This window comes from Ovis canadensis, chromosome 11 (assembly GCF_042477335.2).
Source record: "Ovis canadensis isolate MfBH-ARS-UI-01 breed Bighorn chromosome 11, ARS-UI_OviCan_v2, whole genome shotgun sequence".
Classification (NCBI taxonomy): Eukaryota; Metazoa; Chordata; class Mammalia; order Artiodactyla; family Bovidae; genus Ovis; species Ovis canadensis.
The window spans coordinates 25472209-25496296 of record NC_091255.1 but is presented as its reverse complement, the minus strand read 5'-3'; the positions used below and the strand labels follow the sequence as shown (position 1 = coordinate 25496296).

At 46.1% G+C, this 24088-nt stretch overlaps 1 protein-coding gene and 1 non-coding gene across 3 annotated transcripts in view; one reads left to right on the top strand and one right to left on the bottom strand.

The window, feature by feature from the left end:
• ASIC2 (acid sensing ion channel subunit 2) overlaps positions 1-24088 on the bottom strand; it is a 1229563-nt gene that overhangs the window by 151340 nt on the left and 1054135 nt on the right. The gene's annotated exons all lie outside the window — the stretch shown is intronic.
• On the top strand, positions 9408-9479 carry TRNAK-UUU (transfer RNA lysine (anticodon UUU)). The gene has a single exon. It is a non-coding gene; the product is annotated as a tRNA-Lys (tRNA).

The window sequence follows — 24088 nt, the reverse complement described above, 5'->3', positions numbered from 1 at the left end:
TCCCATATGGAGTTAGGCACATAGTAGGTGCACACTGCCTGATCCTGTGATCCAGCTCCAAGCGTCAGGCTGGCACGTGACACTTAACGTGTCCCAAACACATTTGTCATGGGCATCTCCGCCTTCACCAGCCCCTGATGCCATTAAATCAGCCTCTCCTCCTTCCATCATTTCTTTTGGTTGTACCTCTGCACCCAAGTGGCAAGTCAGCCATAACCGAAGCCTGAGAGGTAGATGGGACTCCTTTAAAAAAAAATTTTTTTTTAATTTTACTTTTGGTTGTGCTAGGTCTTCGTCGCTGTGCGTGGGCTTTCTCTAGTTGCCCCGAGGTGGCGGCTACACTCTAGTTGCAGTACTTGGGCATCTCACTGCAGTGGCTTCTCTTGTTGCAGAGTTCAAGCTCTAGGTGTGCAGGCTTCAGTACTTGCAGCCTGTGGGGGCCCCACAGTTGCAGCTCACGGGCTCTAGAGCGTGGGCTCAATAGTCGTGATGTAGGGGCTTAGTCGCCCTGTGGCATGTTGGATCTTCCTGGACCAGGGATTGAACTGGTGTCGTGGCGGGTGGATTCTTAACCACCGGACCACCAGGGAAGCTTGGGGACTCCTCTCTTGACCTCTGGAGTCACTTGCCAAGCTATAGGGCTTCCTCCCGCAGTGCCTCCCAGTTCTGCTTCTAGCTTCTGAGCACCACGATCGTCGCCCTGGTTGAGTTCCTTGTAATTTCTCCCTGGACCATAGCCACAGTCTCAACATTGCCCCCATCTCCCACCTCCAGTTTTTGCCTCTCTTCTCTCCAAACACTTCTACTTATGAAGCCAAATGGATTTTTCCAAAGGCAGCTCGGCTCTCATTCCTGGATTCAAAAATCCTAAATGTCTCCCCACTGCCCACTGCGTTAGGTACACTCCTCACTTTGGTGTTTAAGCCCTTACCCCATAGGGTTTGGGCTGAGCTCTCACAGCCTTCTTTTGGCATCTCTCCTGGATAAATGCTGTGCTCTGCAAAACCAGATCATCTACCATTTCCCAAACAAGGATTTTCTGGCCCATTTGCCCACCTCCAAGCCCTCTGCCTGACACGCCTTCCTCAATCTTTGTGTGCGCAAGTCCAACTCATCCTCTGGGGCCCACTGAATGCCATTTCCTAGAGGAGGAAGTCCTTCTCATCTCCAGCCAGATGTTATCACTACTTACCTATGAATAGCAGAACAGGATGGCTCAGACCTCTCCTGAGACTCTTCCCCTGATGGGCCCTGCATGATGGATGTTTGTAGACAGGTCCTATGTCCCATACAGCACAGGGATGGAACTCAGTTCTTTTGAATCCGCTATAGTGCTGAGCAGGGCTGTCTACACTAGAGACACAATGTAAGTGCCCGCTGGAAATGATATTTCCCATTGAGTGGGTGGGTCATCTGAATCCTTCTCCATCCTCCCTGGGTCAAGCTTGTGCTATCTACTGTTCAAAGAGGGAGACTTCCTGGAACCTGCAGGCTCTTAAACTGCTTCGTCTGTCTGTCTGTGCCTTGTTCCTAGTCCTGTCCGACTCTTTGCGACCCCGTGGACTGGAGCCCATGAGGCTCCTCTGTCCACGGGATTTTCCAGGCAGAAATACTGGAGTGGGTTGCCATTTCCTTCTCTGGGAATCTTCCCGACCCAGGGATTGAATGGGTGTCTCCTGTGTCTCCTGCATTGGCAGGTGGATTTGACCACTGAGCCAGCTGGGAAGCCCTCAGTACTGATTAGCTGTTGTAGATGTTACCAAGTTGCCAAGCTCTGAGGACCTTGAGACCTTATCCTTTCTAATTCCCTCATTTCACAGAAGAAACTGAGGTGCAGAGAGCAGCAGTTACTTATCTAGGGTAAGGCTGGGCGGGGACTGGAATCTTAGTGACTTAGGTCAGAGGTATTCCTAGCTAAATGGACTGATTCATTCCTTTATTTATTCCTCTGTTCAACTTCCTTCACTGAGCATCAGATACCTGCCAGGTACTGCAGGAGGTTCTGAGGACTCAGAGATAAGAAAGAGTCCCTGCCTTGAAGGGACTCACAGTCTGGTTGGGTGGAAGGGATGGATATGGCAATAGGCAAGGAGAGAGGGGGTGGTGGGAGAATAGAGGTGGGCCCCTCACCCAGCCTTGGCCAGCGGTAAAGGTGGTGTCTTCCATCCTCAAAGATGGTGGTTCTGTATCGACCACCCACATCCAGCTCCCACCCCCCACCTCCAGGGGATCATCAGCTTCTGCTGTGTCTCTTCCTTCCAAATCCTCTCCCACAGTCTGCTGAGACAGTTTGATTGAAGCAATGAAATGGAGAAAGATGCTTTACATCACTCTAAGATCTGCTGTAAAGATTCAATTAGACAAGGCATATAAACCACTTAGCTTAGGGCCTTGCAGACAGCGAACCCTCACTCAAAGTTAACTATTATTATCATAAATAAGAAACCAGAGGCTCAGGAGGTTACATAATGGACCCAGAATAACACAGCTAGTAAGCAGGGGAGCTGGGCTTTGAAGCCAAGCCTGTCTGCCTTCAAAGCTCTTCTCTTTCCAAAACGCCACCCAGACTTAAGTTAGGGAACCCAAGTGTCTCTTGTGCTCCTCCGGCTGATGGAGATGATCCCAGGAAGCCCTGGGGTCAGAGAACCCGTGGTGTGTCCCAAGTGTGTGTCTTTTCACACACTCAGAAAGAAGGTTCCTGGATACCACTGAAGCATAATAATACATAACAGCATGTGCAGAAAGAATAAGCTCTGCAGGCTTGAGTGGACCTCTTGGTGCCCTTTTCTACCAGAAAATGCACAAGACCCCAAAGATGAGTCAATCCACTTCAGAGCCAAGCTTGTCCTGTGCTAGGAAGGCAATGGAGGAGAGAGAGCTTTCTGGAAGCTAATAATATGGAACTGACAAAGAAGACCGTACTCCCAGGGGTGCTGGAAACACGCACAGTCATTACGTGGTAATGCTGGAGCCCTTCCAAGAGGACCAAGTGTAGCCAAGACATCCTTCTGGTAAATTCTTCCTCTAGTTTTATTCACCTGAAAATTTTTTTCATAGAAATGACTGAGTGATTTAAATGTAACAGAGGAAATGGGTGAGCCAAATGGCAGGACCCTGATTTAGAAGACTCAGTATGCAGAAGTCTAGATAGCTGGAACCCATTGGAGGTTGCTTCTGTCATAAAAAGATTCATCTCTAAATTACCTACAAGTAGGAAATGGCTTCCCACTGTCATTTGAAAAGCAGACTACTATTTGACTAGGAGATGGGGGAGCATAAGGTCAACAAAATTAAAGGCACAAGTAGGAAAAATCTAACAACTGAAAGTCCTTTAGGACAGCTCTCGAAATGCAGACAGGAGGGAAAGGGACCTCAGCCGTTTAAGACTTTGTTTTTGCAGCACTGTCTGTCTCCTGTCATGCAGCTTCCACCAAGGCAATTGTCCGCATGTTTGCGTAGCTCTCACAAACACATTACAAGAGGCCCTGTGTTTCCTGTATCCCCACCTCTCAAAAAACAAACACAAAAAACAGCCAGGAACCCAACAGAAGAGCTGAAGAATTTCCCGCTTGAAAGAATTCAAAGATCTCACAGATCATAATGGACTCAAGATCAGATGACTCAATCATCATATACCTTTCTATAATGTTGGTGTCAAATATTTACCCCACTTTCACTGCAATGGGGAGCCCTCTACTTCCTAAGGCAATCCATCCCACTCTGCATAGCCCTGACCACCTGGGAGTTGTTGGTGATGAGCCCAACACCTGGAGCACCAGCCACTTGATCTGGGTTTCTGGGTTTTCCCTCTTCCACTCCACAGGACTTCAGATATGTGACTTTATAGGTCCCAACCAACATACCCAAGAGTCAAGGCTAGCTCTGGCTCCATAAATGCCCAGGAAGGCATCAAGTCTTAACACACAGGTATGGTTTGATGCATCATCTCTGAGCCCGAGGGGCAGCAAGATGGTGCCAGGATTGGAAAATCCCAAGTTTTTCATTTTATTCTGCTGCTGGTTCTCTCTAACAGCCAGTAAAAGCTATAACATCTTTTTTCCTACCTAGGAAATTCCACTGAAGCCATGGTTTGTGTTGCCTAGCACATTCCTATCTCGAGTTCAAATGTCTTCTCAGGACTCCAGATCTGGAAGTCCCACCGCGTACTCCATATCATGTTTCAGTACTTTCAGAGGCTCTCCCAACTGAGTACATTCAACTCAGTAATGCCTCGGATAAGACATAATTCTCAAATTTCAATCCTTATTATTTTTATTTTTTTCCTGTCAACACATGGCTGGAAATTCAGAGGAAAAAAATGCTCTGGAGCTTGTGTGTGAGCTGGTTGTAGAAGACAGATGTCAGCCTAGTGGTTCAAAGCCCTGGCTTAGAGCAGGGCAGACCTGGGTTCTAAGCCACTTAGCCATGAGATCTTGGGCAAATGCCTTAGTTTTCTCGAGTATCAGTTTTCTCATTGGGAAAATGGGGTGGGGGAGGGGAAGCATACCATCTTCCTTCCAGGGAGGCTGTGAGGCTTAAAGGAGAAAAGCTCAGCAAAGCTGGCAGCACCATGCCTAACACTAAATAAAGACATTATCTGTGCTACTCTTTTTCCTTCCTCTTGGCCTTTGATGGCTAATTCCTGAGTCCCAGACAACCTGGTGATGAAACCACTGACAGGCCAGCTGCTCCATTAGCCTGGTGGAAACAGAGACTTCATGAGTCCTTCCCTTGTCTCGGGAGTCCACTCTGCAGGCTTCAGGAAACCAGATGTGTTCCCCTCTGGGGACTCAGAAAATTTTGAAGGAAAATTGGGTGAAAGAATTTAGGCAGACTTCCCAGGACCTACACATTTAGAAAAGCTCAACAAGTTCCGAAAATCAGATCCATGTGTCAATGCATCCCTTCATACATTTGTCAAAAATTCACCATCATGGACTCTGGAAGAGGCGCTGTCTTGGTGGGACCAAGATTCATAAGCTGGGCCCTGCCCTTGAGGTGCTCCTGTCTTAGTTGGGGTGTAAAGGGCTCGTTTGTGCCGCTGTGCAGTCAGCGGGACTCTTCACAGACAGTCTTCTCCTCCCAGGCATGTGGTAGGGTAGGGCTGCACGCCCCTGCAATGTGACTTTTGGTCACATGGAGATGGAGCCTGGATCCCTGAGTGACCTGCTGTGGAGCCACGCTGGACACAAAACTTGAGCCAGAAACCAGATTACATTGCGTCAAGCCACCAAGATTTGGGGGTTGTTTCCTACCAACCATAATCCAGTCTATTCTTCCCGATGCAGCCACCAAGCTGCATACCAGACCCAATGTCTTTATCATAATGAACAAATTCTCCCCTCTGCCTGACTCCCCCACAGCCACAAAAAATGGAGCTTTTGAATCTCCCTGGTGGTCCAGTTGTTAAGAATCCACCTGCCAATGCAGGGAACACAGGTTCAATTCCTGGTCCAGGAAGATTCCACATGCAGTGAGGCAACTGAGTCTGTGAGCCAGCACTATTGAAGCCCGCATTCCCTAGAGCCTGTGCTCTGAAGCCACAGCAATGAGAAGCGCATGCGCCACAATTAGGCAGTAGTCCCTGCTCGCTGCAGCTAGAGAAAGCCTGTGCAAAGCCACGAAGACCCAGTGGAGCCCAAAATAAATAAATCAAATTTTTTTAATTAAAAAGGAAATTTTACAAAAAATGAGCTTCCTTTATCAGAATTTAAAACCCTGAGCAATTAAGATGCTGTAAATTGAAGAGTTCTTTCCAATGAATAAAATTCCTCTTATTTCTAATGGATATGAGATGGCTTACATGAAGCTAAGTACTCCAATGATTATAAAATCGCCACCATAGAACATCAACATTTCTTCTTTTGCTGTTTAAGTGGCCTATTAAATTGATACTGATTAGGCATTTTTCTTTCTCAAATTCTTTCTCTCTGACACTGATCTTTTGCATCATTTTTAACCCATGGTCTGATCTGGGCTGAAATGGTTTTTACCTCCTGATCCATTTAGGGGGCATTTCTAGGCACTTCTTCCAAGCTGCTGGCAAAAAGCAATTTCTGTGCATCTTTTAGGTCCCCCAATTTCCCAACACTGTCCTGAGTTAAGGTCACTTTATTTTCAAAAGCACTCCTTTCCTCTTGACTGTTACTAAGTGGTTTTGCCTCTGTATGACCATAGAGATAAAAGAATTCACAGATAGAAAGAAAAGGCCCTTCCCTTTCTTTTGAAACTAGAAAGCCTAGCCTTGTGGAGTCTGTGGCAGGTTGAAATGACTTCACGTGGCTCCCACATATAGAACGAGGAAGCTCTACTATATTGAAGAAGCAGCCCTTTTGATCTATAAACACGTTCTCATTAATTCATCAGGTCCGGTTGCTGCCACTGATCTGCTGTCTGCGGACTCCATTCTGCCCCCTAGTCCCCACGCCACCCTCATCTCTTCCCCGGATGGCTCCCATTTGCTCCTGACTGGTCTTGGTCCTCTCCATCTTGCTTTTCCAATGAACTCTCTATCTTGTAGCCAAGAGTCAGCTTTCTAAAATACAAATCTGCATTTTTCAATGCCTTGACTCAAAAGCCCTCCCCACTGTTTTCTGGAAAAAGCTCAATTTTGGCATCCCTGTGTGATCCAGTCCTTGATCATGCCTCCAGCCCGTCTCTCTGACTCTCCTACTGTGTGCTGAGCAAGCTGGGAGCCCCAGAAAGGTGCCGTATTCTTGTCTCCTGGCCTTCGCACAGGCTGTTTCCCCTTCCTAGAATGCCCTTTATCTCCCCTTCTCTAGCTAACATTTATTCATCCTTCAGATCTGTTTCTCCTCTGAGCTGTCTCCATTTCTAAGAAAATTTTTTGGCCATGTGGTGCGCTGGATATTAATTCCTTGACTAGGGATTGAACCTGTGGCACCTGCAGTGGAAGCATGGAGTCTTAACCACTGGACTGCTAGGGAAGTCCCTGAGAGGTCTCCATGTTTTAACTTTTCAGGTTGGCAGCCTGCGGGCTTTCCTCCAGTGCTGTCGCACTTTCCACATCATGTTGAAACTGGTCACTTGTCTGTCTCCCCCATTAGATTATGAACTCGTTGAGGGCGGGTTGTATATCTCATTTCTCTACACACCTCCAGAGTCTGGTGCAGAGGGGGCTCAATAAGGATTTCTTGAATGTGGGTGAAAGAACCTGTTATTTCCTTTGATCATGATGACCATTTAGGACCGTAGGCAGAGCAAGACGTATGTCCAGTTTCACCGGTGAGGGAACCGAGGCTCAGCGACACGTGGCCTGCTCTGACTTGCTGTGATGCAGTTATCATCCATCAGTTGATGGGTGGGTATGTTGGCAGTGGTGTGACTGGAGGAATCCATGTCTGGGGATCTGGTGATGGTGGGGGCCCGAGTCAGGGCTTAAGACCGTTCTCTCACTCACTCATTCAGTGAACACATCCTGATCACCTGCTGTGTATCAGGCATTGTGCTAGCCAGGACCCTGGCCTCAGAGTGGGCATAGCCCAGGCCTCTGCAGACTAGTCTAGTTTCCCAACCTTATTCTAATCATGAGACCCTGGTCAGAGCTGGGACCTTCCCTCCAGAAAAAGATGAACCTAGGTGCATGCGTGCGTGCACGCGCCCCCCCCCCACACACACACATTCTGTGTACATTTCAGGGTGTCTGAACTCCCCTGAAACTTGCCTGTGGACCCTCGGTTAAGAGTCCCTAGTTTAGATGAGAAGACAGGCATGGAAACAATTATGTGATATGAAACATGGGGCTGAGAAATTAGAAGTTCCACCCTTACCGGGACAAAGGAACTGGAGAAGACTGGGCATGTCACTCAGTTGACATGAGTTTTACTGAGCACCTACCATTCATCAGGAGCTGCGCTGAGCACCAGGGACAGACGGTGAATAAGAGCATATCATGCCTATTCTCTGGCTCTTATGGTCCAGTTCACCAGGCGGCGGCATCTGAACTGAGCCTTAAGTTCAGGAAAGGAGATGGGGGAGGGCAGTCCAGGCAGAGTGAGACCAGTCTGAGATCTGGGAGGACAGGCAGACAGGCACCGTCTCCTTCTCTGATGCTCCCCACCGACTAAAGGTGAGATGAGTTTCCAGCGCTCACTCTGGAAGAAGACAGCCCGGCAGTGGAAAGCGCCGTGGAGGGCGGGGGAGACTGCGTGCGCGCATGCGCGCTTTGCGCACGCACAAACACGAATGAGCAGATCCGCTCATTGTCACCGTGGACCGCGCTTCCCTCTGGCCTCCCTGCGGCAGTGCCCACAGCCGACACCTGGGATTGCCATGCCCGAGGCACCACCGAGGTTGCTTCCCTGATCCCAGCCCCGAACCCCGGGAGAGAGCTTTCTCTTCTTTCTTTCCCCGCCTTGTCAGAGTTTCAAGTGCATGAGAAATGGAAGCTCACGGGCAGCTCGGATACTAATGGGTCCTTGCGGCCCAGCGCAGTCCGCAAAGCACCAGCGCCTTCGTGCACAGCCGTCCATGCGGGTGGCAGGGGACCCCAGCGCGCAGCTGTCAGCTCAGGTACCTCTTCTTCAGCCTCAGTGCTAGTTTTCCACCTGCAAGACTTCGCTCCGCTTTAATGGAAGGAAACCAGTTCCTGCCTTCCTTTTAGTTTCTTGGCACATATAATGCCCCCGGTGATATTTTTGGCGGATGCGTAGCTGGCAGTTAGAGGACGTTTTGTAACTACCACAAAACAACCGTTAAGCACCAAAAAATAAAAAGAGTTTTTCTTTTTGGATCACGAAAGAATACAGACACGTCTGGCTTTGTAAAATTACTGTCAGTCAGTGGGCATATGGGTTCCTGAAAAGTTGGGCAGAAATCACAATATTGTGGAAAGCATCCTCGAAAAGCATCCCACTCTACCTGGCAAGGCGCGTACTCCTCCTTCGGATCCTGCCTAAATGGCTCCTTCTTTAGAAAGCCTTTTCTGGATCCCCTCCAATGGAAAGAACAGATTTTTGTTGCATCTCTACCATGTGCCGCTGTCTGAGCAACATTATATGTTATCGCAAACCATCCTCTCTACAGCCCCAGAGATGGTAGCCATGCTGTATTACAGGTGAAGAAACGAAGGCTGCAAAGTGGAGAGGCTTGTACGGGTTTCCAAAGCTCATAGGTGATGCAGCCAGAGGCTGAAACCCGGGCTGAACTGATGCTAAAACTCATGCTCTGTTCAAACAGCTGCTGAGGTAGTTCTGCTCGGAAGCTTCTTCCCTTCCAACTTTGACCATAAGTCACATCCACTTTAAGCATTTGTTGACGGGTTCTTTTTTCCATTTGATGGGGCTCTGCTGCAGGTATCATCATGGCCTTCTTAGGGTCTAGATTGCTTCTCCCATAGGAGGAATGCAGGGAGTATTTGTGGAATGAAAGTAGGAATTGATGGGTATTCCCTGATGGTCCAGTGGTTAGGACTTGGCACTTTTACTGCCAGGGCCCAGGTTTGATCCCTGGTTGAGGAACTACGATGCCACAAGCTGCGTGGTACAGCAAAAAAAAAAAAAAAAAGTAGGAACTGATTATAGATTTCCTCAGAGATATCTAATCTGCAATAATTCTCAGTGTATCTGTAACTCTTTCCTAGATTTCCTTGTTTGCCTCCTCCCTAACGAGGTGCACTTCTCTTGCAAAGGTAGTTTGCTGGCTATATTGTTAGCCGCCAGAGCTCAGTGAAGTCCCCCGTCCATCCCAGGTCTCACGAAGGAGGAGGGGGAGCACTGTCTGAGTGACAGTGACCAGGTGGGAGGTGGGGAGCATTGCCCTGCATTCATTCCTGCTGGGGCCCTCCCCTCTGCTAGACCCTCTGTTCTCAGCACGCTCTGAACGAAGACAGTGCGTCTTGAGGAAATTCAACATCCCTTCCCGGGATCCGGTGCCGGCCAAGTGGGCGGAGGGAATGGTTTCATTTGAAATCCCCCTTCATTCCTCTACCTCCCTCTCCATCTACTGGTCCAGGAATCGCAAGTCCTTGGCAGTGACTTCAGGCTGGTTGATTTTTCAGGGAAAATTTCTATTGGAAACCATGATGGGGAGGACTCATTCAGCTATTTGGGGGAAGGAAATGGCAACCCACTCCAGTGTTCTTGCCTGGAGAATCCCAGGGACAGGGGAGCCTGGTGGGCTGCCGTCTATGGCGTCGCACAGAGTTGGACATGACTGAAGTGACTTAGCCACAGTAGCAGCAGCAGTGAGGTTTAGAAACTGTGCTTCTTTTAAGTCTTTATTGAATTTGTTACAGTATTGCTTCTTTTTGTTGTTTTTGGGCTTGCAGCATGTGGAATCTTAATTCCTGGACCAGGACCAGGAATGGAACCCATGCCCTGAGCACTGGAAGGCCAGGTCTTAGCCACTGGACCAGTAGGGAAGCCCCTAGAAACCATGCTTCTTGAAGCCCCTGACTCCTGGCCAGAATCCCATCTCCAGATGACATCCAGGCATATTTACCGAGCCCATGTGTGGGGAGTTTTGTGAAGCTACCAGCCTGCAGGCTCACGTGGTCATGCGGAGCTGGAGACCCTACCAGGCAAGTCTGATTGGCTAAATGCTCTGCTCCTTCTGGTCTCTATGGGCAAACTGTGAGGTTGCCAGGGCGTGCCCTGTTTCACGTCTGGATATACTTTAGCAATGCAGAGCCTCTTTGGGGAGTGCTGGTTGACTGAGGAAAAAAGACAGATCCCTTTGTTGGCAAGCATCTGGCCAATTCATAGACTATTAGGAGCTGGAGGAGACTTCACTGGGGCTCAGTGGTAAAGAATCCACCTGCTGAGGCAGGAGACATGAGTTTGATCCCTGAAGATTCCACATGTCTCAGGGCAACTAAGCCCGTGTGCCCCAAGTACTGAGCCTGAGCTCTAAACCCCGGGAGCCAAAACTACTGAGCCCGTGCGCCGCAACTACTGAGCCAGCATGCCCTAGGGCCTGTGCTCTGCAACAAGAGAAGCCACCGCAGTGAGAAGCCCTCCCATCACAACTAGAAAAGCCTGCACAGCCATGAAGACCCAGTGCGGTCAAAAATAATAAATAAAATCATTTTAAAAAACTAAAGAAAGAGAGAGACTTCATTGGGATTACCAGTAGCCAGAGGTCATCTGCAACACAATGACAGACAACCCAGCAGAACCTGAATTCTGACCCCTGACCCAGCACACAGCAGCAGTGAGCTCTTGGATAAGTCATTTATTTTGTCAGCACTTTGGTTCCGTTGTCTGTAAAATAAGGCTAATACTCATCGCTGACACTCACAGAGCTACTTCACCACACCGCTCTTTATATAGATAAGATCATTACTGCCTTTCAATGACCCTATTGTATTAGTTTCCTGGAGCTGATGTAACAAATCAGCCCAAGTTTATTGTCTCAAAGTTACAGAGACCAGAAATCTGAAATCTAGCTGGCTGATTTTTTATTAAAAAACGTTTATATTTATTTTCGGCTGTGCTGGGTCTTCCTTGCTGCTCAGGCTTTTCTCGAGTTGCAGCGGGTGGGGGCTACTCTCTAGCTGAGATGTGCAGGCTTCTCACAGTGGGGGCTTCTCCTGTTGCAGACCACGGCTCCAGGGCACAGAGTCTTCAGTAGTCTTGGCTACGGGGTCTCCAGAGCTCAGGCTCAGTAGGTGTGATGCATGAGCTTAGTTGCTCCTCAGCATGCGGGCCTCCTGGATCAGGTATCGAACCTGTGTCTCCTGCATTGGCAGGTGGATTCTTTGCCACTGAGCCCCCAGGGAAGCCGCCGTAGCAGGCGCACCGTTGGCTGGGCTGTGCTCCCCTGGAGGGAGGTGGGGAGAATCCATCTTTACCTCCTCCAGCTGTTGATGGCTCCCAGCATTCCTCAGCCCCCACAACTCTCTCCCCTGGGCCTCACATCCTACTTTCCTTCCTCTCAAGGATGCCAACCATTGGATTTAGGATGCACCCTAAATCCAGGATGATATCATTCGTATCTTCAAAGACTATTTTCATATATTCGTGGGTGCCAGGGGCTAGGACTCGGAAATATCTTTTGGAATATGACTCAGCTCATGACAAAGGTACCTCTCTGATGCCCATTTTACAGATGAGGAGACCAATCAGGGCCACACAGTGAGTAAGTAATGGATCTGAAATGCAAACCCATGTGGTCTGACTTCAGAACTTGTTTTTTTTTAAGTTTTTTTTTTCTTCAATGTGGACCATTTAAAAAGTCTTTATTGAATTTGTTACAATATTACTTCTGCCTTGTGTTTTGAATTTTTGGCCTTGAGGCATGTGGAAGCTTAGCTCCCAGACCAGGGATTGAACCCATACTCCCTGCATTGGAAGGCAAAGTCGTAACCACTGGATGGCCAGGGAAGAACCCAGAGCTCATTTTAAGAAATCGTTACATTAGACAAATACTGAGTAGAGTTCTAGATGCTAGAGATGCAATACTACAGAAAAAGAAAAGAGGAAAGAAACAGACCCTGAGACTGTTTTTGGAACAGCAAGCAGGCCAGTGTGGCTGAGGTGGAGACAGTGACAGAATGTATAGAACCTTCTAGTGATTTCGATGTTCAACTCACATGAGATGGGACGTTCATAGAGGGTTTTGAGGGAAGAAGTGACAGCATCTGCCTCGTGTCTTTAAAGGACTCCAGAGAGACCAGTGGGTTAAGAAGTGACTATTGTGGGTCCAAGGCATAAACAGGAAGACAGCTGGAAGGTCCAGGCAAGAGATGAGGATGCCCAGAGTAGGGAGGCAGTGGTGGTAGAGAAGTGGTCAGATTCTGTGCAGACTTTGATGCAACAGCCAATAGAATTTGCTGGTGGGTTGGATGTGGGCTTTGTGAAAAAAAAAAAAAAAAAAAGGATGCCCAGGTTTTTGACCTGAGCACCTGGAAAGCTAGAGCTGCCCTTGATTCCTCTGCTTCTCCGGCAGGATTCTTGTAACAATCAAATGTAGTAACAAGCGGGAAAATGCTGCCCTGAAGCTTTGCCAAGTACCTTCCTCTGCTGCTGGTGGTGGTTATTATTATTTGTTCTGCGATTTGAAACTTTTTCCAGCTCCACGTTGCCAGGAGGTGCCAGACTGGGCTGAACCACTGTCAAGCAAATCGCTGTCTGAATTACGAGAGAATATAATTATCTGACTGTAATTCTAAACTGTCCTTTTTAAGTCCCTCACTCTCTTCCCTGCCTGTGCTCAGTGCATATTTGAGATTCAAGAAGCTGCTCTCCCATCTTAATGGACGCGACAATATCAATATAGGCAGAGACAAAGGAAACAGCGGCAGTTTGGAAATTATCTCCTTCGGATCCTTATCATTCTCCCCTGAGCCTCTGGGTGTAAATGGAACCACTGCAAGCTTTTTGCTCTTCGAAGTGTGAAGTACACGATGACTGGCTACTGTTTCAGAAGCGATAAATTCCTTCCCTCCCAACGTGCCCAGGTTTCTGGCAACATTCTTATCAATGTGACAGTTTTCCGTTGACTTTTTTCTTAATGGAGAGTAGTGGTCCACATTTGATCCGTGAGTGTACCGGTGAATTTCCATTGCTTCTTCAATTCCTTCATTCAGACGTTTCAGAATGCTTATTAACACGAAGCTATTATTTTCATCATCCCTATTTTACAGATAAAGAAATTGACATTCAGAGAGGTGAAACTCACATGCTCAAGGCCACACAGCTAATAAGAGCAAGGCCTGGACACGAGGACCAGGGAACTCTTCACTTCAAAGCGTGACCACCACACTAAGTAGTGGGTTTTCAAAGTAACTGGTTTTACTGAAACGAACCTTTACTTCCCACCTCCCACCTCACTCTTTGCAAAACATTTTTTTTAAATTAACCTTAGTGAAATGTCGTAACCATAGAGTGATTTTAATGAAAAACAGTTTTATTACTTTCAAATGTTATATAAATGATCAACTAAGATATAATAGAGTGCAAATAGTGAATATGAAGGGAGTTAATGAAAAAATTACAATTCATAATAAGCCTGTGGAACGCAGCGTGTATCATAAACACCAAAGACCTTTAACATTACAATAATTAATTGCAAGATTCAGAAGTCGCTGATGCATGAAAGGAATGCTTAATTTGAAAGCTCTTACTTTTAGAAAAAGGATACTGATTTTTAAATGGATTTCCCATACCTACTGAGACACCCAAAGTTCTCAGAAGTAGAGGTAATTTCAAATGATTTACTAAAAAAAAAAAAGAAAAGACCACAGACACCGGATCTGCTTTTATATCAAAGTCTGAACGAATGGGACTCAGATTAGGAAGCACTTATTGGATCCTTAATAATCTTCCATCAGTGGCCCTTCATCAAGCCCTGGTTAGAGCAGTGATGGAACAAGAGGACACCATCCACACTCTCCTGATCTGTTTTCCTGGGACTTATATCAGATTTTAACATTTGCATTCTAACTACATATATTCAGTTGCTGTTGTTGTTGTATAAGTGGCTAAGTCATGTCCAGCTCTTTTCAACCCCATGGACTGCAGTCTCCCAGGCTCTCCTGCCAGGCTCCTCTGCCCATGGGATTTCCCAGATGAGAATACTAGAGTGGGTTGCTGTTTGCTTCTCCAGGGGATCTTCCCTGCCCAGGGACTGAACCCCTGTCTCCTGCATTGGCAGGTGGATTCTTTACTGTTAGCTACCAAGGGAAGCCGTTGGTACTTTGCAAAATTATCATTTGTTAGAGATAGAAGGGAGCCTACAGTTTTGGAGTCAAGACCTGCCGTGGAGTCTTGGCTGTCACCTTGCTGTGTAAATTTTGGGCACATCCCTAAACATTCTGAGCTGCAATTTTCTCATCAAATTGAGATGATAAAATATTAAGGGAAGTGAGACAGAGGAAGACAAGTATCATATAATATCACTCATATGCTGAATCTAAGTTAAATAGAAAAAGAAAAGAAAATAAATGAACTTATTTACAAAACAGAAATGGACTTGCAGCTGCTAAGTCACTTCAGTCGTATCCGACTCTGTGCGACCCCAGAGACAGCAGCCCACCAGGCTCCCCCGTCCCTGGGATTCTCCAGGCAAGAACACTGGAGTGGGTTGCCATTTCCTTCTCCAATGCAGGAAGGTGAAAAGTGAAAGGGAAGTCGCTCAGTCGTGTCCGACTCTTTGCGACCCCATGGACTGCAGCCTCCCAGGCTCCTCCGTCCATGGGATTTTCCAGGCAAAAGTACTGGAGTGGGGTGCCATTGCCTTCTCCGAGAAATGGACTTACAGATATCAAAAACAAACTTATGGTTGCCAAAGGGGAAACATGAGTAGGTGAGAGGAGATAAGTCAGAAGCCTGGGATGAACACATACACACTGCTATATATAAGATAGATAACCAACAATGACCTACTGCACAGCACAGGGAACTCTATTCAATATTCTGTGATAACCTATACGAGCAAAGCACCTAAAAGAGAATGAATATACGTACATGTAGGGCTTCCCTGCTTGCTCCGATGGAAAGAACCTGCCTGCAATGTGGGAGACCAGGGTTCAATCCCTAGGTCAGGAAGATCCTTTGGAGAAGGGAATGGCTCCCCACTCCAGTATTCTTGCCTGGAATTCCATGGACAGAGGAGCCTGGAGGGCTACAGTCCATGGGCTGCAGAGTCGGACACGACTGAGCGATGAAAGTTCAAAGTTCATATGTATGTGTATAACTGAATCACTTTGCTGTACACCTCAAGCTAACACAATGCTGTAAATCAACTACACTCCAATTAAAAAAAAAAGATGCTAACGATAATGTCTGTGTCATAGGGCTATTTTGAGGATTTGAGCTTTGTATCTGAAATGTTGACTATGGTTACTGGCATATTACACAGTGCTGTTAAAGAAATCGCTCGCTGTAATTGAGCCATACAACCCAACCCCTTTACTCTAAAGAGGAGGAACCAAAATATCAGGAGGTTAAAGTGACTTGCCCAAGTCTACCTGGCTATTTAGTGACAAGATGATTTAAAAGCAGAAGCAAGGTGTCCTGCCTCCAACGCAATACCTCATCAACCATTATGTTAACACTGAACAACATCTCCTCCTACATAGCCATCGTAAAATCTCTCCACCTGGAACATGCCAGTCTAGAAAGCCTGTGAGAAGGTATGCTGGGAGTGGGAAAGTTATGAATGCCCCCAAATTTCCTTAAAATGCTGCTGTCTGAGACTTCGGAAGGAAGGACAGACTCCCTAGTCTTATGCCATTAACCTGTCTCTGTGAAACTTTCTCCCATGGCCTGTGTTCTATTTCCAAATGTGTCAGATTTCTGGTCCTCTGCTTTTTTCATAATCGGCATCCCGAATCCCCTACCTGCTCCTGGTTATCCTGACATTTGTGTCTTGTTGCTTTTCCTGACCCCTTTTAATTTTTGTTGCTGTTGTTACATTTGTGGTTGTTGCTCTTATTGGGAGTAGAGTTGCTTTACAATGTTATATAACAAAGTGAATATGTTGTCATTGCTGTGGCTTAGTCGCTCAGTCATGTCCACGTCTTTGTGACCCCAGAAACTCTAGCTCACCAGGCTCCTCTCTCTCCTCTCCTCTCCTTGGATTTTCCGGCAAGATCACCGGAGTGGGTTGCCGTTTCCTCCTTCAGGGGATCTTCTTGGCCCAGGGATTGAACCTTGACTCCAAGTCTGCTGCACTGTAGGCGGATTCTTTACCTCTGAGCCACCAAGGAAGCCCAAATTAGCTATACGTATAACACATATCTCGGAGAAGGCAATGGCACCCCACTCCAGTACTCTTGCCTGGAAAATCCCATGGATGGAGGAGCCTGGTGGGCTGCAGTCCATGGGGTCACGAAGAGTCGGACACGACTGAACGACTTCACTTTCACTTTTCACTTTCATGCATTGGAGAAGGAAATGGCAACCCACTCCAGTGTTCTTGCCTGGACAATCCCAGGGGTGGGGGAGCCTGGTGGGCTGCCGTCCATGGGGTCACACAGAGTCGGACACGACTGAAGCGACTTAGCAGTAGCAGCAGCAATACACATATCTGGGCTTCCCACACGGTGTGGTAAAGAATCTACCTGCCAACGCAGGAGACATAAATGTGGATTCAATCCCTGGGTCAGGAGGGTCCCCTGGAGGAGGAAATGGCAACCCACTCCGGTATTCTTGCTTGGAAAACTCCATGGACAGAGGAACAGGGCGGACTACAGTCCACGGGGTTGCAGAGAGTCGGGCATGACTGGGCACACCCGCATTCATGCATACCTATATCCCTTCCCTCTTGGACCTCCCTCCCACCCCACCCCATCCCACCCAGCCAGGTCACCACAGAGCACAGAGCTGAGTTCCCCGTGCTGTGCAGCAGGCTCCCACTAGGCATCTGTTTTACACACACAACGCACATACGTCAGTCCTAATCTCCCCATTCATCCCTGCCCTCTGCCCTGCACACACGTCTGTTCTCTACGTCAGCATCCCTTTTCCTTCCCCTCAAGGTTCATCTGTACCATTTTTCTAGATTCCCCACATATGCATTAATACTAATGCCCAGAATTTCTCCCAAGGTCCGCCCTCAACTCCCTTCCCTTGCCCCCCACCCTTTTACACAGCTCCCTGCATTCCACCCATCTTTGTCCTCTTTGTGGTAAGTACCCAGCACCACCAGCAGACCTGCTAATCCTAAGTATTGGCCTATGTCATCTGTGGCCTTGCTGGGTTTGTTCCAATTCAATAGTAAGTGTCAATGAAAGGCAGTCCTATTTCAGAGAGTATAAAGCTCCCAGCACTAATTACCCTCAGAAAGTAGTATAGATTTATATCGAATTTAGCACCTGCTTAATGTAAGCAAATGTGTTAAATTCATGAGACCTGGAATCTTCATTAAATATCTCAGAAGCAATCACCCCCCACCACTCCTTTTGTGGAATTAATAAAAGTGAGAAATTTGCCTCCAAGATTTATTCATTTCCAACCCTCTGGCACCTTCTCCGGAATCTCTTATTAAAGCAAAACAGAGCAACAATAATAAGAGAAGTCTAACCGGAAATCAAACTGATCACGCCTGTCTGTAATGCTGCCCAGTGGCATTTGTAAAAATTGACTCTGTGAGTTTGAAATATCGCCTTCCTAGGGCAGTATGTTGTTTTTCAGTTTTTGATTGAGTTCTGTTTGCTTGTTTCACCGTCTCCTTCATGACATGGCTCTTGACGGTTCGAAGGGATAATATATTCTCTATAAAACCAGCACCCTGTCCACCCTCTTGGATGACTGAGGAAGATCAGTGGTGGGGGCCCGGGGTTGCTGCACATAGAAAAACTATCCCAGTCTGGCTCAAACAGTACACTGTTCAGTTTGCATAAAAACCTAGAATGGTTTTCAGACACCAGACAACAGTCAGCACAGGATGGTGCTCCCCAAGAGAAGGGCAACCAACAAAGTGAGCCCCACTGTTGCCCTGTCTACTTCCAGGAGAGTTTCTAGACTGTAGGACAGGGAAGGATAACCTTAACAGAGGCTGGCAGCCTTCCTGAGTTGAGGTGACAGAGTTGAAAAATTCAGGAGTTCCAAACGCCTAGAATTCATGGGGTAGAATATCTAAGGGATAAAATTGTATGAAGAAAGAGTTCCGGAGATGTGCAGAAAGTCTCCCTGGAGTCTTCGGTGAGAACTGATGAGTGCCTGCGTATAAGGAAACAACCAAGGCTGAGAGAATCCCCAGAGACCAAACAGGGCCAGGAATGTTACGTGTTTCTATTAGCCAGAGTGCAACAACTCTGCAGTATGCCAGGCTTCAAGCAGACTCCTCAGAAGGGCATTTCTTCAGTAGTGGAGACAAATCAGCCGTAGACTAAGGCTGTCTTGACCCACCTAATAAAGCTCAAAAGCAAGCTTTGAAGCAGGGGCTGTCAAACATTTTCTGTAAAGGGCCAGATAGTAAATATTTTAGGATCTATGGGCCATATGGTTTCTGTCTCAGTGACTTAAGTCTCCTGTTTTTATACAAAAGTAGCCACACATAAATGAATAAATGAGTGGACGGAGCTGGTGACTGTAATCCATTAAAACTTCATTTACAAAAACAGAAAGTGGGCTGGATTTTGCATGCAGAATATAGTTGGCTGATCCCTGTTCTAAAGCATTAAAGTCGTCTCTGAATAATTTGACAGCATCCCAGAACAAAGCCTCTCAAAATTTAAAGGAATTGAAAACCCATAGCAAACAGCAGAAAATTCATAATGTCTAACACCCAATCAAAACTGATAAGGCATACAAAGAAACAGAGGTCTACCGTCCATAATAATGAGAAAAACCAATCAATGAAACAGACCCCCAAATGAAAAAAGATGATCAGATTAGTAGACAAGGACATTAGGACAGTTGATATAAGTATAGACCATGTTCAAGAAATATAGGGGAAAACTGAGCATGATAAGGAGAGACAGGGATGATATCAACAAGATTCAAAGCAAAACTGTAGAGATGAAAAGTATAATATCTTCAGTGAAAAATATATTGGTGGAATTCACAGCAGATTAGGTAGCACAGAAGAAAAGATCACTGAGCCTGATGACACAGCAATAGACACTGTCCAGAATGAAACACAGAGAGAAGACAGAATAAAACTAGCGGAGTATCAGTGCACTGTGGGATGGCATCAGGTGACCTCATACTGATGGAACTAGAGTAATAGAGGACGGGAGGAAAGAAAAAATACTTGAAGAAATAAGTGAAAGTTGCTCAGTCGTGTCTGACTCTCTGTGACCCCATGGACTATACAGTCCATGGAATTCTCCAGGCCAGAATACTGGAGTGGGTAGCCTTTCCCCTCTCCAGGGGATCTTCCCAACCCAGGTCTCCTGCATTGCAGGCGGATTCTTTCCCAGCTGAGCCACCAGGGAAACGCTTGATGAAAGAAAGGCCAGAAGTTTTAAAAAGTTTGATGCAAATGATAAATCCATAGATGCAAATGATAAATCCATAGATGCAAATCAATCAACGAACAGCAAATGTAAGGAACACAGAAAACCACATCAAAGCACACTGTTATCAAATTACTGAAAAGCAGTGGCAAAGAGAAAAATCTCAAGTCAGAGAAAAAGACGCATTGTATGCAGGGAAACAGATATGAGAACAAAAGCAGATGTCTCAGAAACAGTGAAAGCCAGAAGACAGTGGAGTGGTATCTTTAAAGTACTGAAAGGAAATAACCGTTGACCTAGAGTTCTAGATCTAGTGAAATGTATTTCAGAAACAAAGGTAAACCCAAAGGTTTTTTTTTTTTTTCCAAACATACAAACAGTGACAGAATTCATCACTAGCAGACAGCTACCAAGTGAAACGGCAAAGTAAGTCCTTTGAGCAGAAAATAAAATGATACCAGATGGATATGTGAATTTATATAAAGAATATATGAGTAAATATAAAGTATTCATATTTAAAAACTCCTTGAAAGATGATATTTAACAAGTAAGAAATGATGTATTGTGGGGTTTACAGCACATGCAGCAGAAAAATATGTGAAAAAATAGCAGTAAGGTGGGGTGGGGAAGATGTAAGTTTACTTTTGTAAGCTTCTTTTATTCGGTATGAAGTGATAAAATAGTCACTTGAAGATAGACTGTGATGTTAAAGATTTATGCTGTAACTCTAGAGCTGTGGTTCCAGGGTTGCCTATCCTGGGGATATCTGTCACCATATAGGGAGGGGTTCTTGGCACCTAGCGAGCAGAGGTTAGGGATACTGTTAAAGATTTCACCAGGATGCACAGGACAGCATCCTGTGACAATTATCTAACTTCAAAGCCTAATAGTGTCAGAGTTGAGAAACCCTGTTCTACAGTAGTCCCCAAAAATTGTAAACAAAGAGGCAGAACTAGGAAGCCAACAAAGGAGAGGAAAACGGAATGAAAAAAAAGGATTAAGCAAAAAGAAGACCAGACTAGTAGGAAAAGAAAACAAAGATGAGATGGGGCAAATAGACAACAAATAGCAAGCTGATAGACTGAAAACCCAACCATGTCAAACACCAGATTAAATCAAACGGTCTCGGCGTCTCAGTTAAAGGCAGAGATGGTCAGATTGGATATGAAAAAAGCAACACCCAGCTATATGCTGTTCACAAAAACAACTTTAAACATAAAAACAAAGATGAAAGTATATAAAAGGGGAAACCATGCTAATTCTAGACACTAGAGTGGCTTTCTTACTACCAGACAAAGTAAATCTCAGAGCAAAGAATATTATCAGGGACAAAAAAGTTCACTTCTCAATGGTAAAGGGGTTAATTCACCAAAACGTGAATAATAATAGTGAATATTTATGCATTTAATGGCAGAGCTTCCAAACACATGAAGCAAAAACAGAATTGAAAGTAGAAATAGACATAACTGTAGTTACAGCTGGGGGCATCAATACTCTATTAATAATGTATACAATATGTAGACAGAAAATTAGTAAGGGTACAGAAGACTTTAATAATAATGGAGAAAGAGTGAATGATTTTCCCCTGAAGATGAAGCAGAAGACAAGAATGTGGGCTCTTACCACTTCTATTAAGCATTGTGTTGGAGGTCCTAGCCCGTGCAATGAGATAAGAAACAAAAGGCATATCAACTGGAAAGGAAAAAGTAAAACCAGCTTTAGTCACAGAGAAAACAATAATCCATGTAGGAGATTGTACTGAAAGTGAAAGTCACTCAGTCGTGTCCGACTCTTTGTGACCCCATAGACTATACAGTCCATGGAATTCTCTAGGCCAGGTAGTGGAGTGGGTAGCCCTTCCCTTCTCCAGGGGATCTTCCCTACCCAGGGATCGAACCCAGGTCTCCCGCATTGCGGGCAGACTCTTTACCAGCTGAGCCACAAGGGAGATTGTAAGGAATTTGCAAAAAAAAAATTAAAAAAAGCTACCAGAACCAATAAGTGTGTCTAGTTGATACATACAACAATACGGAGAAGTTTAAAAGTTATTATGCCTGGTTAAAGTCAGACAAGAAGAGAACATATTGTCAGCCTCCGTTTCTATAAAATTCTAGAAAATTAAAATTAAAGGAGGGTGACAGAAACCAGATCAACTGTTCCCTACGGATGGAGATGGAAGAAGGGAAATGGATCACAAAAGAGACGTGAGGGGATGGAAATGTTTGTTTTCTTGATTGCGTTGTTGGGTTTCAGGCGTCTTTGTCAAAACTCATCAGACTGAGCATTTTAAATATGTGCATATTACTGTGCAGTGATCGTATCTCAATAAAGTTGGAAAAGATGCTAAGAGGAAGAAAGGGAAAGAAGAAGAGGAGGGGAGAGGAGGTGGGGTGGGGAGAAGGAGGTAGAGATGGAGAAGGCGCACGGAGAGGAGGAAGGCGAGGAAGGGAGGCTGCTGGCCACCTAGAGCTAGGACGGGCAACACCCCAAGGACTCCGTCCACGCTGCCGCTCACAGCGCTGCTTTCTCAGAACTCAGGCTGTCTCCCTGTGCTCAGGATCACTGTTCCTAACGTCCTTGTTCACATCTGCAGGAAGGAGAAACACACGCCATAAAGTTTCCCCGTAAGACAGAAAACACTTGCCCAGCAAAGTACTCCTTTATCTCTTTGGCCAGAACGGTGCTGCACGCCTTTTCCCGAACCTTTGATTGCAGAGGGGGCTTGCACATTGAATTAATCCCAGAGTTCCCGGCAGTGATCTCACTCTAAGGTATTTTTCTCCTCACCATGAAAGACAGTTCTTTTCCCTTCTCTCTGTCTCCTCTTCTTCATCTTGTTTTTCTTCCTCTTCTTCTCCTTCCACTTCTCCCCTCCCCACCTTCCACCTCCTCCTTCTTTCTATTCCTCCTCCTCCTCCCCCTTCTCTTCCCCTCCCCCTTCTTCTTAATAAAGACACATCATAGGTCACATTAATTCACAGATTTAAAATTGTATTTAGATATATTTATGAAAGATGAAGCTATAAGTGGGGACAAGAGATGGGTTTGCTCTGTTACTAAGATGACATTCACTGAGGACCATCCACATGCCCCGGGGTCTCTTGGGTGGGCAGGGAACAGAGACATGCCGCTGCTCCTAGACCCTCACCTCCGAGTCCCTCTGACTCTTCAGTTCAGTTCAGTTCAGTTGCTCAGTCATGTACGACTCTTTGTGACCCCATGAATCGCAGCACGCCAGGCCTCCCTGTCCATCACCAACTCCCGGAGTTCACCCAAACTCGTGTCCATCGAGTTGGTGATGCCATCCAGCCATCTCATCCTCTGTCGTCCCCTTCTCCTCCTGCCCCCAATCCCTCCCAGCATCAGGGTCTTTTCCAATGAGTCAACTCTTCACATGAGGTGGCCAAAGTATTGGAGTTTCAGCTTTAGCATCAGTCCTTCCAATGAACACCCAGGACTTATCTCCGTTAGGATGAACTGGTTGGATCTCCTTGCATTCAAGGGACTCTCAAGAGTCTTCTCCAACACCACAGTTCAAAACCATCAATTATTCGGCCCTCAGCTTTCCTCACAGTCCAACTCTCACATCCATACATGACCACTGGAATAACCATAGCCTTGACTAGATGGACATTTGTTGGCAAAGTAATGTCTCTGCTTTTCAATATGTTATCTAGGTTGGTCATAACTTTCCTTCCAGGAGTAAGCGTCTTTTAATTTCATGGCTGCAATCACCATCTGTAGTGATATTGCAGCCCCTGAAAATAAAGTCTGACACTATTTCCACTGTTTCCCCATCTATTTCCCATGAAGTGATGGGACCAGATGCCATGATCTTAGTTTTCTGAATGTTGAGCTTTAAGCCAACTTTTTCACTCTCCTCTTTCACTTTCATCAAGAGGCTTTTTAGCTCCTCTTCACTTTCTGCCATAAAGGTGGTGTCATCTGCATATCTGAGGTTATTGATATTTCTCCCAGCAATCTTGATTCCAGCTTGTGCTTCTTCCAGCCCAGCGTTTCTCATGATGTACTCTGCATATAAGTTAAATAAGCAGGGTGACAATATATAGCCTTGATGTACTCCTTTTCCTATTTGGAACCAGTCTGTTGTTCTATGTCCAGTTCTAACTGTTGCTTCCTGACCTGCATATAATACGTTTCTCAGGAGGCAGGTCAGGTGGTCTGGTATTCCCATCTCTTTCAGAATTTTCCGCAGTTGAT